Source organism: Strix uralensis, chromosome Z (genome assembly GCF_047716275.1).
Source record: "Strix uralensis isolate ZFMK-TIS-50842 chromosome Z, bStrUra1, whole genome shotgun sequence".
Taxonomy (NCBI): Eukaryota; Metazoa; Chordata; class Aves; order Strigiformes; family Strigidae; genus Strix; species Strix uralensis.
This window is the reverse complement of record NC_134012.1, coordinates 24,117,114-24,132,643: the sequence shown is the minus strand read 5'-3', so window position 1 is coordinate 24,132,643 and position 15,530 is coordinate 24,117,114. Positions and strand designations below refer to the sequence as shown.

The 15,530-nt window shown below is 41.8% G+C and overlaps 1 protein-coding gene across 3 annotated transcripts in view; it reads right to left on the bottom strand.

Moving 5' to 3' along the window:
- Positions 1 to 15,530, bottom strand: part of PLPPR1 (phospholipid phosphatase related 1) — a 135,102-nt gene that overhangs the window by 102,753 nt on the left and 16,819 nt on the right. The window contains exon 1 of one of the 3 annotated variants that reach the window (XM_074855104.1): positions 6,879 to 6,894. The exons of the other annotated variants lie outside the window; for them this stretch is intronic. The gene's annotated coding sequence lies outside the window, so the exon portion shown is untranslated. Of the gene's footprint in view, positions 1 to 6,878; positions 6,895 to 15,530 lie in introns of those variants that run through there. 3 annotated transcript variants of the gene reach the window in all.

Genomic DNA, 15,530 nt, shown 5'->3' with positions numbered 1-15,530 from the left:
CTTTTTAAATATTCTACAGCTAGAAGCCACACTTTTCAGCTTCAGTACAAGGCTCAAACCTCAGGCGTGTGATGACATTAAAGGCACACAACTCAGAATTAAATGCAACCCCTTATCACTCCTCATCTGATAACATGGGACTGAATTAAAAAGATGGCATCCCACATGAAGATATGTACACCAAGCAAATCTTGCTATTAATTCTTATGAGTGACTGAAGGGTTTTCACATCTTTAGGGAGGTTAGAAAGGATGATGGTTTTGAAATTTTAAGTTGCACTGAAAATGAAAGGGCCTGAAAATATTATCTGAGTTAGCACTTCATGTATCAATAAGACCTGTCAGTCTGAGATCTCTGTATGTTCATTCTGTTTATATTCTCTTTTGAATTATTGAAGTTTCTTCACATTATGGTATTTGCATACAATGTTTGTATTATAGAACTGTTCCATACTGTGATTTCCCATCCTTTCTATACTAGAAGATTCTCTATCTCAAATCAGGATTAGCCTTTCCTCTCAACAGCACAACAGAGGTAAGACAGCTAGGATTCTCTAATATCCATGCACTAGATCAAGAAATAGAATGGTCAAAATGAACCGTATCCTGGCAAACCAGTAAACTTGTGTTTTCATTCTGCATTTGAAATTGCCTATATTTTCAAGATGAAATTTTCTTAAAATAGCTCATTTTCAGCTCTAGAAGTTCAGGATCATGTTTGCACTCACAGAGACTTTTTTTCTCCCTCGAACCCTAGTCAGAAGTGACCAACTGTAAAATATACGATAATAAAAGCTTAACTGACGCCAGTGTATCTCATGAAATATTTTGGGTTTAATGGAACAGGGTTCTTAACAGCTCCACAGGAAGCACTTTCGTTTCCACAAGCAGAGAGACAGCATCCCCTCCTCCTGAGAGGACAGGTACCTTCTCCAAGCATGAAAGAAAAGCCAGTGGAATTTGCTAAATATCACAGGATCATAGAATGGATTGAGTTGGAAGGGACCTTAAAGATCACCCAGTTCCAACTCCCTGCCATGGGCAGGGACACCTTCCACTAGACCAGGTTGCTCAAAGCCCCATCCAACCTGGCCTTGAACAATGCCAGGGAGGGGGCAGCCACAACTTCTCTGGGCAACCTGTGCCAGTGTCTCACCACACTCACAGTGAAGAATTTCTTCCTTATATCTAATCTAAATCTACCCTCTTTCAGTTTAAAACTGTTACCCCTCGTCCTATACCTACACACCCTGATAAAGAGTGTTCCCCCACCCTCCCTACTGAAAGGCCACTATAAGGTCTCCCCAGAGCCTTCTCTTCCCCAGGCTGAACACCCCCAACTCTCTCAGCTTGTCCTCACAGGGGAGGTGCTCCAACCCCCTGAGCATCTTTGTGGCCTCCTCTGGACCCACTCAAGCAGGTCCGTGTCCTTCTGATGTTGGGGGCCCCAGAGCTGGACACAGCACTGCAGGTGGGGTCTCACAAGAGCAGAGTAGAGGGGGAGAATCACCTTCCTCGACCTGCTGGCCACATTTCTCTTGATGTAGCCCAGGACACTATTGGCTTTCTGGGCTGTGAGCACACATTGCTGGCTAATAGTCAGTTTTCCATCCACTAGAACCGCCAAGTCCTTCTCCGCAGGGCTGCTCTCAATCCACTCATTGCCCAGCCTGTGTCTGTGCTTGGGATTGGCCTGACCCACAGGCAGGACCTTGCACTTGGCCTTATGGAACTTCATGAGGTTTGCACAGGCCACCTCTCCAGCCTGTCCAGGTCCCTCTGGATGGCACATCCCTTCCCTCCAGCGTGTCGACTGCACCACACAGTTTGGTGTCTTTGGCAAACTTGCTGAGGGTGCACTAAGTCATGGTGTTCAGATTTGCATATTCCCTTACAATACAAAGAAGTGACTATTTATTTAGAAAAACAGCACTACATTTGACAAAGGAAAATGAATAATCCTTCAGCTCTACATGTTTGACACTCAGTGAAGAAACTCTTGAACACATTTATTTACCATTCCCTCTTGTTACTGTAAGGCCTCTGGCTTTTGATGTGTTTGGCATTCCATGGAAATGGCTGTGCTGGCACATTGTCTATAATGCATTCAAATAAAACCCAACCCAACTAGTGAACAACATAACCAAGTATCTTCAGGCTTACACCTGATTATGCTGCTCATCCAGCAACAGCAGCCTCTGGGAGTTCCTGCCTGCCTTGAATCCTCCTGCCTGCGCAATTGCTGGGCACCTGCCGCTGCTAAGGAAGGAAATTAATGCACAAGGCTTTCACTTCTGCAGGTAGAGGTCAATGCTCTCAAAATCAATGCTATGCACTTTTTCTAAACGGCCTGCTCTTCCTATGCATTTGGGACATCTGACTGGGACTCTGGAAAGCCCGTATCTGATCCTACCCTTGGCAGCACACTGACAGGTGACTGACTTCAGGTACATCACTTCATCTCTGAGCTTCATGACATTTTATGTTTTAATAATTCAGCATTTGTAAGTCTAAAGAAACTTGTCCAAAGAGTTCTGTGAGATAGATACTACACCATTATCCCTCAGACGAAAAGGAAAAGCACATTACAACAGCTAGGCTATGGCTACTCAACTCCCATAAAGCTGAGTGACATGCAGCCAAGTGGTTGTATGCCAAAAGGCATACTAAACCCAATCAAACTCTTTCTTCACTACAGACCTGTTAGGGAACGGTAAGATGTTTTTTTTCCCAAATTATTTTAGAAAAAAATTCAGAGTAGTCAACAACATCATTGCAGCACAAGGCTTCTTGTGACCCATTACTGGGGTTACATTGTTGCAAACAAAACAACAAAGCAAGTCCTTTGCAGCCCTGCTTATGTGACTGCTCCGATCTTGTCTGTCTGACACATGGAGACAACAGCCAAAGTTAAAAGGGTAAGTTGTGAAAGCATGAAAAGAAACTCTTGCTCAAGATGAAAAAAATTCATACCATACTGAGAAGAAACATAGATATGCAGCATATATTCTCTATTGTACCAACCTCTAAATTGCAGTCAGATTTTTTATTTATTTTTTTTAAATACACAGACCCCTTCCTTTCAAAACGCCTGGGAAAAAAGGTCAAGCTCAACTTCTGGGGGCATAAAACCCACACCCCCAAAAAACAACCAGCCCCAAAGAAAACCCCACCCTACACAGCTACTCCCTTTCCCTAGTACACTTAGGTGTACCTCTCCACTTGAACCAGTATCTTGTCCAACTCATGGAACAGCACTATTTTCTATATGCTTCTCCTCAGTTACATAACCAGAACTCATCTTGCTCCTTGTTCAAACTACTTAACAAAGCAAGTGACAGTGGAGGACATGTTACACTGGCATCACGTGTGAAATGCTAGTTTCACTGTATGCCTAGATTTTTGTAAATACTCAAGTCTAAGCAGGTCATGGCCACACTGTGGCATCATGAGTAAAACTGCACTCCACAGGAAATCTTCATGGAACCACTTAATTGAGTAAGGTATGGCCAAAAGTGACTAAGAGACATAACACCAACTCATTTGCTTAAATCAATTGGGATTAACTTTCTCACAGTTACCTTCCCACATATTTGACAAAACTCAGTTCCTTCATTCTCTGTGAAGGTTATATTGCTGTATTCTCCAGCAAACAAGGGAAAATAAATCTCTGCAAAGTGTGCAATAGATAAGGACACCGCGTACTCACGCTAACAGTGATTTTGCAACCAGACAAAAGAGTTCAGATTAACTGTGACCAACAGTTAGTGTACTGAAGCTAGAGAATGCGGTTTCTCACAAAGTGCATGCAGATGATGCTCTATGCTGGTTCATTTTTAAATGTCAGCAACTTTCTGCATTCTAAAAAAACCAGTAATCCTGTAACTCGTAAAGAATGTAAAGCCCCATTCCAGTTTAAAGCAAAAACAAACCATGTTGCCCTTAAGCTACTGTACTGACTGAGTAAAACTGCTGATTTTTAATCAATGTATTCTAGCCTGTCCTGTTTCAGATCATGGCCCTATTAAGCCACCTGTTAGTTCACTGATATGAGATGGGTTTTTTTCTTTCTACACGGACCCATTAGTAATAATAGACCTCTTTTTTTTTTTTTCCCATTAAGACATTTCAAAGACAGTCTACAATAAGCTTATCATCTGCAAATGTTTTTGTACAATTTAATAATATGAACTGTAGTATTATATTCAAATAACAACACATTAAATTTCATTTGGCATGTGGGAAAATAAAATGAAAGGATGAGTTTTGAAGCATAAACAGGATAAATAGATAGGATTCTACTTCATCATATTGAATAATTACATCCTGGCACAGTGCCCAAAGCATATTCATCATGAAGAGACTACAGTGTACAGCACACTGCCAAAGTCTAACTTCCTCAGACAAAGGCTAGATGACTCTGACAAATCAGAAGTCTTACAGATTTGCTTGCTATTGCTGCATTATAGGTTCCTGGAAATTCATTGAATGGCAATTCATCATTCCAGTTCATTAACAAGGTCCATAAATATAAAAGCTGTTAATTACACCTGTGTTGTGCAAGTGTTCACACTGCACTGACTGCATTCCTTATATCTCCCAGCTTGTAATCAGTTCCCCTTCAGGGCTGCTCCTCAGCCTGGTTTAAGGACTGAAGAAGGCTGTCATCATTGTTTGCACTGTAAGGAAACACAGTATTGTTCCCATCCTGCTGCTGCTGTGAGGCTGGGCCATCTGTGGCAGCTTGAAAAGAATTTACACTTAGCAGATCTCTATCTTCTGCTGGGTTTTTGCTTTGGAAATATGCTTTACTTCTGGCATTCTCTAAACGGTTTTATTCTGGTCTACAGCAAGCATTCTCAATACCCTACATTCCACCTTATTAATAAAAAATTGAAAAGCAGCAGGCACCTAATCCACACATTGTAAAAGAACAGGATTCAGTTCCTGGTTGTGAGAGCTTCATTGTCAGTTCTGCAGCAGGTGCCATTGTTGGCTGTATTTGCTTGCCCTGCAGAGTCACTAAAGAGGGTATGAAGTCAAATTTGTCATTTTTAAAATGCAAAATTTTTTGTTTTCTCACAAAAGTCATTCTGCTCTATGTCATCCTCCTGCCATGATATCATTTACCCATCCCACCAAAAATATTTTATCCAACTTCCCATGGAAGTACTATTCACAAGATCCAGTGTACTATGCCAAATGAAACATAAGGAAGTTATAACCTTCCTTATATAATAACCAATATAATCATATTGGATTAGAATATGCTTCCAACCAAACCAGTGGGATAAGATTCTCCATGTCTTAAAATGAAGCTAACATAACCTACATGGATTTTTTTTCTTATTGAAGTGAAACATGAAAGACTAAGTTGATCATACGTAGCTATACAAAATCCTCTTTTCTCTCCTTTTCCATTTCAACAGTCCTGGCTCAGAATTACACAGCTTAAACCTGAGCATGAGAAGCAACCCCAGGTTAAAATCCCTTCCTCCTCCAATACAGAAGCAGGGCTGAAACATATGCGTGATATTATCCCAGGCAGTCACCAAGGTATTGCACTGGCTTACATGAACCCAAACTCATGGCCAAAAGCCAAGAAGGAGTGGGTATGAGGACAAGGGACTTGCACGGCATTTCCTGGGGGACAGGATTAGCACAGAGGAGTGTATTTTGAAATGTACTTTCCCCTTGTGGTACTCGAGGCAAAGCAGTGCCACCAAGCTGCAAGGGACACAACAGGGCAGCTGGGGCTGGAATCAAGGGCTGGAGAATGCCATGAAATGGCATTTGGTACGACAGAGCTGAGAACAAATCTCATGTCTACAAAAGACTCATTTCTTAGTAGACCTTGGAGAGATTTCTTGTCTAAGGCCTGTCCTGAGAGGGAGCAGGCAGAAGTGATCTGTTCCCCAGTTGTTTCATTTCCAAAGGGAAGATGAAAAACCATATTTCAGTCTAGTACCATAAACCTAGCCTGCCTCTTTCTCAATGACAAGCAATTTCTCCTTTAGGGAGGTCTACGAAGCATTGTAGCTTTTCCCTTGCTTCTTACTGATGCTCAAGGACTTCTTTACTGTGATTGTTCATTTTGAAGTCCAGCAGCATAAGCATTCCTGAAAATTATATGGCCAGCTTGGACAAAATGAGGGTCTCAAAGTCAATACAGACACAAACACAGAATCTCAGAACTGTTAACTCATATTACAGAAACTGCAAGCACAAAAGAGTAAGGCCATTGTCAGTTGAAAATCCCACTCTATCTTGGCTCATCTAAGTTACTTGCCTGCAAAAAACATTTAAACTACAGATGCAACCTTCTGCTAGTTGCACTGCATCTCTTCCATGATATGGAGTAAGATTTTCTTCATGAGAAAACCAGGAGGAGACACAAGAGGCATGGCTCTCTGAAGAACGAGAAGACATAGCTGAGGAACCGTTCTCCTGTAAGAGATTTTTAAGTTCAAAAGTTTGTCCCCCTTAACTAATTCTTTATGTGACAAACCTGAATAAGAAGAAAGCACTCCTCTTGTTTTAAGGCAAAGCGCAAACTCAAGATTTCACCTGTCCAAAACACAGAAATTAAATGGACATTTGCATTAATATTTTTTTTTTTCATTTTTGATGGGACCTGAACTCAAAACTAAACCAATTACAGTCAGTTACTGTTCTGACATGAGACAAGACTGATAGGTCTAGTACTGGGCTTTTTATAGGCAGCCTAAGATCAGGCAACTGTCTACACCTAGCCATAGCAAGCCTGTAACTCACTCTTTTCAGGTCACAATATACCTTTCAATTACCATACGTTTCAATTGCTGTACAAAACACCCACTATAATCAATGACAGCTTCACAAAAATAACTGGAGTTATACCTGGATCTGTTAGCACATATACTGAAGGTTGAGGCTCTGTCTGGTACACTTTAGAACAATCTCCAATACACCTTAGTGTTCACTGAAAGAAAAAAAAGAATTTATTAAAGATAACACAGATTTTTAAAAATGTTTTTGGCAAGGGCAGACTAATCTTAATATTAATGCCCTTTTATGGAAGATTTGAAAGTAGTCTGTGGTTTTTTTTCTGTTGAAGCCTCAACAAAAGCAATGCAATGGGAGTACTATGCTTCACACCCTATGTATATGGACTTGTACATTTCTCAAAGCAAGAGATGTCTCTTCTGCATGGAAACAAGGCTACAAAGAAAGGCTAATACTCTAATAAAGACCACATTGGATTACTACTAATGATCAGAATAAAAATAGTCAGTTCTTTACCACCTTGAAAACACAATAATGCTTGTTCCTAACCCAGCACTATGCAATACTTCTACCCAATAGAAGAAAAAAAAATACCACTACAAGATTGAGTATCTAACTGTAATGGCAGTTGACTGTATTTGCTGTTGTCATTCAACAATCATGCCAGTTTTAAAAGATATCTTACCATATTTTTATAGAAATTCTGAACTCTACTACAGCACTGCTGAAAGGACTGAAATATGAACACAAAGAGACCTTTTAATGAGCTGTACTGGTCTCCAAATATAGCTATAAACCTCAAAAAGAGTTTTGACATCCCACTCTGATTTCACCTTCTCAAACAGATGCAAAAGTTTCTCCACATGCAGTCAAGCTTTTTTTCAACAACAGAAGGGTAAGGACAGGTGCCTGACTTTGCATTTGAAGGCAAGCAAAGTCTGAAGATAAAGAATGTCCCACTTAAAGAATGTTCCACTTTAGATTTGAGAAGGCATTACCCCAGTCTGACAGCAGGGTATCTGTTTTGAAATTTGAAACTGCTTTATCTTTTACTCAGCAAAGGGTAATGAGATGAAAGGAATTCCAGACCTGAGCTGTGATTGAGACCAGAATAAGTTACTATTTTCTAGCAGCTTAAGAAGACAGCAATGTCCTACTGCTATTCCTTTACATCACTGCAATTTACAGCAGTTCAGCTCTTTTTTTGTCTCTCAGTGAAAACGTTTCTGTTACCATTGTGTTTAAAGAGGGTTTGCTGAGCAATGTTTAGCACTCCCATTTGAACACTCTCGTGATTGAAATAGTATATTATTGACATCAGCTGTCAAGAAACTTCATACTTCTGGAAATTTACACTTGGATAGATGGAGGCTGTTAGTGGATTTGTGTGTATGTGTGCAAGCTGAAAACTTGGTATTTCAAAAAATTACATACTAGCAATATAGAGTACAACAGCAGGCTTGTAGGTGACTATACAGACAGGCGCTTGGCAGAAAACCCACACCTCTCACTAGGATCACATACTGCTTCTACTTCCACCTGCACACTCTGAGACTGTCTGTAATTGACATTGCAAAAGGACACAACTGCAAAATAGCCAAAGGGTAAATGGGAGAGACCATGGAGCCTGCATTTAGACATGCATCACTGCCTGAATCACGATCTATTTACAGGCCTCCTGTGGATGCAGAGTAACACTATCATTACAGTGTCTGTCTGTTGTTCTCTAGCACAGATAAGAGTAGAGAGCTTGCCCTCTAATCAGTAAGAGTACAGAGCTTGCCCTCTAACTAGGACATAGCCTCAATGGCAGATCCAGGGGTACAAAAATTAATTGCTCTGAGAAAGTATATGTTTAAAAAGTCACTGCTTTCTTTGTGTCTAACCCTGAATTATAAAAAGGCAAAATCTGTATTTAAAAGTCTCTTCTGATTTCAAGGTATTTTTCTTACTAGCCAGAATCTAGAACACCTACAAGAAGCATTCTTTTTCTTTAAAAAAAAGAATAGGAAAAAAAAATTTAAAAATCAGTAACACTTAAACCATGAAACAGGTACACAAGGGTCATTTCCCAGATGCTAGGTGGGTGCTGAAGGAGATACATCTGGTCAACATGGCCAGTCTGTTCCTAAGAATGGCTTCATGACCAGACTTATTTGGAAACTGCTGCCTGTGATCATGAGCTGTTTGGGAAAAGGGACGTGTTTTGCCTTGGCAGTATCAGCATTTACAGAATCCTTAAACACTTCTGAAGAAGAGTTTCACATAAATCAGTAACAACAAGACTTTTTCCTCTGAAGACCCAGGCAGCCTTTATGCACGTTTTTCAGGGCAGCCACTGGTCAGAAGTTTTGGTTTCAAAGGCCAGGGCAGATGACTGAGATCACCTACTCTGACTTTCCTCACACAGATGAGGAGAGAACCATATCCTCTGGCTCTTATGTAATGATTCATCAGTTTTTTGCTTGGTTGAGATTATTTTTTCCTACTGCTAAAGAAAATTTGAAATCAGATTTTTACTGTACCCTAACAGAGGCCCTAAGAATGAAAAAGATATTTATGTAGAGAGTTAAAGGTGCTTCCTTGGCATAGTGCTGTGGTGAGTTAACCTTGGTCAAGGGCCAAATTCCCATCCAGCATCTCACTCAGTCACCCTCCTCTGCAGGACGGGGGAAGAAAACAGGATGAGAAACCTTGTGGGTCACAGCAAAGACAAGAAGATTTCTTACCAATTACTGTGGTGGGCAAAACAAACTTGACTTGGGGGGAAATTAATTTGCCAGGTAAAATAGACTCAGGTAATGAGAAACAAAGACAAACCAACCAACACCTTTGCTCCCACACACACTCCCTGGAGCGGCACGGGTTGGTCAGAATATGGCAGTCTCTCTCTGCCACTACTTCCGCTCACTCTTTACCCTGATCTGGGCTCTCCCTCCAGGCTGCAGTACCTGTCAGGAAATCTGCCCCAGTGCAGGCTCTCCGCAGGTGGCAGGGCAGATCTGCTCCAGCCCTGCATGCTGCTCAGGCTGCTTGCCCCTCCTTGCTCTTCCACCTCCTGCTCCTCACTCTTCTGCTCCTTCAGTGTTCTTGCCTTTTCTTCCGTACATTTTGGCAGCTGCGCCTGTGGCTGAGGGGCTGGTCTGGTCATGGTTGGTTCCAGACAGCTCCAGGGACCCACTGCCAGGCCTGGAGCTGGCTGGAGATGTCTGGAACCAGCCATGACTAGCCCTGGGCATCCCCCAGCAGAGACACTGACACTGGTCTACCTTCAGCAGAATCCTGAAACTAAGCTGACACAGATATTACAAAGGATGTGTATTATGTCTATTATTTAGACATTACAAAGGATGTGACTGAGGGGGAGAAGGGAAGGAAAAAAATCAAGCTGACTGTTGCAAGCCTTGTTTGCAAGGGATGTTAGTGTATTTTTGTCAGCTAAACCGTGCAGCTATTTGCGCTCAGGTCAGATACCAGTAGGAATGGAGGAATCAGCAGTTCCCAACCTACTTACTCCCTGGCCTTAGACTTCCAAGGGCATTGATTCATGCCTGTCCACCCTGTCAGGGCTTGCAGGGAGAGGAAGGCAGGCAGCCCGCCCCACTGCTTCCCTGGCATCTGCTCTGGCCCTCTCATCCTTCTCCCATTCCCCATCTGCTGGTCCCAGGAAAGCTTTCCCAAAGCTGGAGATGGGACAGGGTGGCAACCTCCTTGCTCTTTTTCACCTCAGTGAGATGGAAGAAATCGCACTACCCTTGAATAAGGAGAAATGGGTGACATGTCTCCATGGCACAGAGATAGTGGTAATTTTCTTTCCATTGATGTTGAAGAGTGATGCTGAGTTTCAGCCATATTCAACAAGACAAAAGAAAAAAAAGACAACTACAAAGTCTATGTCTCTGTAGTTAAAGAAGAGACATTTCCTTGGGTCACTGCATCGCTGTTGGATTTGACATAAACAACGATGGAGCTGCAGATTTGCAGAAGGCAGAACTGGCCAAAACAAGGGCTGAAGCCACTGAGGCAGCTGCTCTGCCTGACCTGTACCTGTGGAGGCTTGCAATGCCTGTGCTGCTCCAATGAGAACTGCAGAGGAGCCTGGAAGTTTTGATTTTGACCTCACTCACTGACTTCAAGGGAACCACGGTGTCCCACTCAGGATTCACATTGCAACAGGCTGCCTTCTTATGTCCCAACAAGCACCTGAAAAGCCAAGGAATGGATTAACACTGTGGCTTTATTCACAAAGGACTCCTGTGTGGTACTAAAGACAAGATGATTTGCAATACAAGCACATGGAGCGCCTGCACTAATCCCAATAGTAAGCCTAATACTGAAGCACTAGTGAGTTTGGGTTGACCTGATTAAATCCAATTTTCAGCCACAGCTAGGGATGATTAATATAAATAAAATGTCTCTCATTATTAAATCTCAAAGGAAAGGCAGTTAAAACTAACAGAACATTGTAGCACTGTCCTTGGTCTTGCTACCTCTGTCATTTACAAAGGTCGTAATTCAAGAAACAAACATTGTTTTGATGCGACTGTTTAAGTCCACTATTACAAAGTTTAAAGTTAGGATGTGTTCAAGAAGTTTGTTAAACATAATATTGTTAGCATCTCAATATGCCATACTCCAACCACCACAGTATTTTATGCTATTACTTGACAGTGAATACCTTTTGTCAGGTCTTTCTTTTGACAATACTGTGCTGGCTATTTGCATTTACCATGCAGGGATTTCAGATGTCTCTCCCTCCACTCGTTGCTATGCTGTCTGAGTGCTTGGTTCAGTCTTCCCTTACAAATGGTTAAGAATGAGGCAGTCTAAGATGACAGTGACAATGCTTCCCTATTGTGACAATACTTCTCTATATAGGATTTCCTACAGCACTAGGCTTAAACTCTTCATTCACTGGCATCTGTACAAATTGTACCATCAATTGCTATGGGGAGGAAGGTTAGGCCAAGGCTGGATGCTTCAGAAAACCTTGCCCACAAAGCTCCACGTGCATGCTCAAGTGACAGTGCTGTGAATAGCAACATGCACCCCAAAGCACTCTTTGCCACTAGATGAAATAATGCCTCCAAGACTATAGGGAGGCTTTTGCACACTGACATGGCTGTAAGTCTGTAACAGAGTTTCTAAATAGATTTCAGCTCTCATCATTTAACCAGAAAGGTCTGGCTTTAAACATGCCTGATTTACAGAGTCTTTCAGACATACGGATGTTTGAATAAGAGACAAGAAAACTTTTCTGTTACCCTGTTACTATTGCAAACACAAACCAGAAACTGGTTGGAGATAAAAAGGAATAATCAGTGCATCATTCTGGGGATTTGGCCTTTGGCTGTAAATCAGGCTGGCCCCAACTCATTTGCAATTTGTTTATGTGGAGGTCACAGCAGAGGTGACTACATACTCTTGGTTGTGGACTGTAAGGACAGGCCTTTTGTGATCTGAAAAGCAATGTGAGGACAACAATTATATCTGCATTGTACTCAAGCTCCAGACTTAAGCACACAAAACACCAGAAAACCAGAAAAACTTTCGTAAGTGCAAACACATTCAACCTGTTTCTCCACAAAGCCTTACAGATCACTGCACCTAAGAAAAGTTCACCCAGGTAGGCAGCATCACAGCCCTATAATGGACATTTTGGTCTCCCTGCCCTCCCTGGAGTGCTGTCCTGTCCTCCTTTCTTCCCTGCCCAGAAGGAGGGAAACAGCATGCCCTCTGACACTAGATCCAAGATGTCCAGTTACTGCGAGTCCTGCTGTGTCACCACACAACTGCCACATGGAACCACTTCTCTCTCACTGTTGAATTTGCGTGTAAGGTTGCTCTTCTTATTAACATAGATCCCAGAGAAGAGCACAGACAGGTCCTTTGCCCACACGTCAGGCTATTTACAACTGCCTCTTCTGCCACTGGAAATGTTAGCATTGGCCAATCTCATGCTTATGGCTCCTTAACAACAAGATAATAAACACATCTTGTGAGCAGGAGGCGCTTGCTTCCTTTCCAGGGTTAAACCCCTCTGTTGACAGACTTCCCCTGTCTGCAGCAAGTAAACCCTCTGAAGAGGGACAAAACACTAAGTCCATATCCTCATTAGTATTTCTTAACATAGAGCAAAAGATTTCCCACAGAACCCTTCAGTTGTGATTAATGCTGTAAAGACACTGGTAGGCAAAGCTTGGCCAGGCAAAAAAAGCACGCAACATTTTTCATGGATGTCACCTCCAATTCGAAGATAAATTTGCTTCAGCTATTTCCCTGTTTCTCCCTGCCCATGTGGGTCTCTCTCTAGTGAATTAAAGCCTAGTAGAAGTATGCTTGCTTTTCTTCTCTGTACACAGAAATCACATCCAACTTGGGAAATCCTTGGACTGAAATGGCTGAAGGTGAAAGAATGTTATAAAGAAGTACTGTATATGTGCCATTTCAGGGCAGCATGGCCCCCTTTCCTGGATGCCTTACTGCATTACACAGATATAGTCTGGTTAAGAACTCCGGACCACCAAAAAAAATGAGTGCAGTTCCAGACAGTTGTTTTTCAAATGGTCAGTTTTTAAACAACAAAATGCTTTCTAAAGAAAGCAAAACATTTATCTTTCAAAAAGCCATTACACAAAAAATAATTTTTTTACACCAGGAAGGCTGACTTTGTACTTTCAGATAGTCTAGAATACTCATCAGTGTTCATTAGAAAACCCTGCATATAGCATTCTCACTTTAACAGCAGAGCAAGTGAATTTTGCATATGTGGTTTCTGGAAGCAAGAAGCAGAGGAACAAGAAGGAAGAATAAGACAGAGCAGTAGCACCAACAAAAGCAAAGTCGTCAGGAGATCAGCCAGCAGAAGTAGTTAGCTTTTATCTGCACCTTGTGTGGGGGATGGACATCTATTCGCTAGGATAGAAGAAAATTATGAGGCAGGAAAAAATCCAACTCTCAATACCTGGTTTCAGTCTGTGCATGCATCCATCAGTGGCAATCTGGGCTGATGACACTTTCACCCTCACCTTCTGCCACCTGTCTTGCGACTACCTTGCAGTTTCACATACCCTGCACTACTTAGTCTGGCTTCTTTTTAAAGCTACAGCTGTTGGATTCATGTTATTATTAGGAAGGTGAAATTGAGCAACTTCTCTAACTCACAGTTGGAGAGACAATGTGCAGTAACAGAAACCCTAGAGAATGTGTAAGAGAAAGCCAAAGAAAATCCAGCCAAGAAAAAAAGGACTCTATTCTAAGTTCCCAGTGCAAAATCTAGCAGCTATAAGCTGCCAAAATCTCACAGCTAACAAGTCTACCCAGGTAAAACCAATAACCACATCTTTATTGTCCATAGAGTATGAAGACTTTCTCCCTTCCATGTATCCTCATGACAGCTTGCAAGCTAAGACAGTGGTAGCAACTCCTTTTTTCAGCGGCCAAAACCTATGAAGATAGCTGTCAACTGCCATCAGAGGACTACGACACCCACAACCTGGCAAGGTCAGAAGCAGAGTTAGTAGCTGAGTCTCTGCTTCTGAAGGCAGTATTTTGATCACCACATCTGTTCTTCCTTCCCCAGACTGATACTTTCCCAGAGATCTCCTTTCTGTTCAACCAAGCCAAGTATGAATGAGGGAGTGGAGCGGCACAACAAGGAGCAGTTTTCTGCTTAAGTGGTCTCTGTACAGTATCACAGATCTATCTGGACACACCTGAAACAGAACACACAGCCTAGGCTACCCCTACGCTATGCAAGTCACCAGAGCTTGTAGCCTTGTCTTTTTACATGTCACAATTTCTTTGCAGCTAAGCATATAGTGTTAGAGCATTCCTTAAATAAGGTTTCAGATAGAAAAAAAATACAAAAGTTGAAGGAAGTAACAGCAAGTAAAAAAGCACCCTACCATTTATATATATTTTTATGTTTGTTTTTGATAAATCCATGCAGTCAAGACTCAGAGCATATGCATGGAAGCCAGTGGGAGTTCACTTGTGCTAGGTATCAAGAGATTAACATGACACGTTATGGATTCTTAAAAATGTAATATATTTCATCATAAGCATAATCCAGAATACATAATGGAGATGAAATTCAATCTTGCTGGGTACAAAAGGTATACCAACCCAGCCAATGTAAAACAAATTTCAGCAGCAGAGCTCTGGAATGGAGACTATAAAACAACTGGACCAGAAAATAAGGCAGTTCAGTGGATCTAGTGAGTCTGCTGGATGGTTAGAAAAATAAAGAGGACAACAGGACAGAGACCAAAATACTGAATCTGAGAAATGGAATTTGTATTGAAACTGAGAATAGCCCAAGTGCATACCACCACTCTCAGGCATCCACCTGAGTGAAGGAACCAGCACATCAAATATTGGACCCCCGATGGCATCTTATCACCCAGTGCCCCATGTGAGTCAATGGTCTCTTCTCAATCACCTTAAATCTGACTGGATCAAATCCTTGCTTTCCTCTCCATTTGGTTTTCCTAGCTTATCTTTTTATACAGCAGAAGGCTTCATCTGATGTCAATGCTTGTATTTCACACTGAAACAAGATTTTCTTTCACCTCTTACCAACTGGCTCTACAAACACACCACTCAGCAACAAACAACACTTTAAGTTTAAACCACTCCCTTAACACTGTGCACTACAGAGGATGGCTGACCATGGAGCAGCTGCTTTTAGAAGGACACTGAATTTCTGAAAAGCATACTTCTAAACGGCAGTCAAAGGTTAGGTTATGTTCAGATACAGGATTT